The sequence below is a fragment of the Dendronephthya gigantea genome, unplaced genomic scaffold (genome assembly GCF_004324835.1).
Source record: "Dendronephthya gigantea isolate DGI-Jeju-01 unplaced genomic scaffold, DenGig_1.0 000073F, whole genome shotgun sequence".
Classification (NCBI taxonomy): Eukaryota; Metazoa; Cnidaria; class Anthozoa; order Malacalcyonacea; family Nephtheidae; genus Dendronephthya; species Dendronephthya gigantea.
This window is the reverse complement of record NW_021163083.1, coordinates 792,182-794,972: the sequence shown is the minus strand read 5'-3', so window position 1 is coordinate 794,972 and position 2,791 is coordinate 792,182.

Sequence of the window (2,791 nt, the reverse complement as noted above, 5' to 3'; positions counted from 1 at the left end):
AATTTGATGTCTAAATAGTTTGAAATATTTTAGCCGTTTTTCGTTTTGCTAAATTGCGACAGCGTCCATTTTTTCGGTAGCATGCCCTTTCTCTAACTTAAGGTCCTCTGTTAACGCCGGAAGGTATGCTGAAATATGCCAAAGTGCTTTTCTGCTTGTTGATATGACTTTTCATTTTGCTAAATTGCGACAGCGTTTTTTTTTTTGGCAGCGTCCATTTCTCTAACTTAAGGCCCTCTGTTAACGGCGAAAGGTATGCTTAAATATGTCACCCCCACTCCCCCCCCTTGCACCGGCTGTTGGTCAACCATCCTCTGGGATGATGAGACAGAATACAGCGAAGCCATCAGATGGAAATTTATCGACCTGGTTGAAACTTTTCTCTGATTTGGACCCGCTTTCCAATCCAGATGCGATTGGACAGGAGAATCAAGAAAACTATGCTAAATGCTCTTGCTAGTGAAGAAAATATCTTTTGTCTCCTGAAAAGACTTGTATTCAATATTCTACTAGCTTATTATGAAGGAAGTCTCAGCGGTATTTGGGGAACAAATACGTGCAATCGAATCTGCCGAAAAGCTGCCAAAGAACATATTATTTATTTCAATACAAGACTTACAGTGTATCTGTAACACCTACCCATTAGTGGTTTATTTGTTACCGCGAAATTTGCAGCGTTTTCCTGGAAGCGTAATTGATGTACGAATTAATGATTTCGCAGCGTCTTCCTGGAAGCGTAATTGAATGCACGAATTAAACAATGCCCATGTTATCTGTTTAATTAACAAATTATTTCTTTTAGTCAAATACATATTTCTAAATTACGTCATTATCTCCTATAAATAAGAGCCTTGGTCTGTATGAGTTCATTTCAAACAAGAGGTGAACTTCTAAACAAGATATCTTGTGATAAAATATGAATTGTCGTCTAATTATTTTCGTCGCTCTCCTAATCTGTTACACGTCGTTCAAAGGTAGGCGTTTATGTGTTTTTTATTATTTTTTTGATTTATTATTTTCATTGAGGTTTCACGCCATAGCTTCTACTCATGACATGAAGTGCGTGTTGTAATAAGAATCTATTATACCTTAAACTACACTTTAACTTTATAACATAAATACATTGATTTCATTTCAATCATCTTAAAAGAGTGGCATTCTTCTAATTTAGAAGAAGACTGCGCTCCACGATACAGAATTGTCAGCACGTATATTGCGGCTAAAATCCATAGGAAAACGATGCTAAACGCTCTTGCTAATGAAGTCATGAAGAAAATAAATTTTGCCTCCTGAAAACACATGTGTTCAATATTTTACTAGCTCATTATGAAGAAACTCTCAGCGGTATTTGGGAGATGAAATACGTGCAATCGAATCTGCCGAAAAGCTGCCAAAGAACATATTATTTATTTAAATACAAGACTTACAGTGTATCTGTAAGATTAGTTTAATATGCCTTAACTGTTAAAGTTTAACAGCAACACAATTTCACGCCTTATAATTTAGTTTTATTTGTATTGCATGTTGTGAACTACAATGATTTGATCAAGCTTTACTGAGTTGAAGAATGTTGTATCTTCGAGCCAGGTTATTTACGGAGCAAGGCTTCGTATCACATGAAGTACAGATAATGGTTCTACCAAGTCAACTTTTCCATCTGTGTGCTAATAGCCTTTCTCTCAACCTCAAACCCAAGTACGAGGTTGCCTTTCTGTTTGAGACATAGTTATTAAATCACATTCATCAGGATGTGAATACGATCGTAGCTCCACGTAGTGGCTCCACGTCACATCTTCGGGTGTTAGACGCCGGAGATGGGCTCCCATTCCCGCATTCCCCCATTTCCGCATTCCCCCATTCCCGCATTCCCCATTCCCTATTTTAAAGATAGCCCCGGAGATGCGCTATTGGCGCGAAAGCTAAAGCAAATAAAATGCCTGGGGACGAGGTTTGCTTACGTCAGCTGGCTACCAAGCAACAACTTAGATTGTGCTGCACCTGGAGGCAATTTTCAATTTCAAATCGGGGAAACAAAAAACGAACTTATTTGCTGTCACGCGTTGCAACTCGTCTTTTGATTTCTTTTTCGTATTCGTGGCATTCATTAGGAGGGATTTACCCTCGAAATTGTTGGACGATAAACGCTTTCAGCCTTTTCTCGATTTCAGCCTCTTGGACGCGCTAGTGTTTCACCACGGGTTTCACCGAGGTCTCGCCGTCCACTGTGATTTTCCACTTTTTAAGCGCAGCGTCGAGTAAAAGACTGTTATGGTTCATTTTGTATGAGAATATCCAAGATTGCAATCCCGTGCATAAATGCATGGCAAACTTTCTGGCATCACAGCTTTTGATTTCAATTCCAAATATTTCGTTTTTATTTCGTGCGCATCTCATGAGCTGCCTTCTTGAATGCTCTAGTTTGCAGTGTTTGATTAGAATTTCACAGCATATACTGTATCTTACGGGGCTAATTTGTGCGAGATCTCTGCGAGATTAGAGCACGTTCTTTTTATATGAAACACGAACGCTAAACGGGAACTTCAATTTCCGTGAGGCACGTTCCTCGATGCCCATGCAGGAATTGTGCATATAGATCTGTTAGTTATAGGAGTTACACATAAAGTTTCGCAAAAGCGCAGACCGCTCTGTTTGTTTACTTGGTATTAATCCATTCAACATTCAAAACTTCATAAAACATGTTTGTAATGGTCGTTAAAATTTGATACTAAGAGGTCAAACAAAAGGAACTGCGCCTTCACGAATCCTGCGCATTCAAAGAATTCACCGTAAA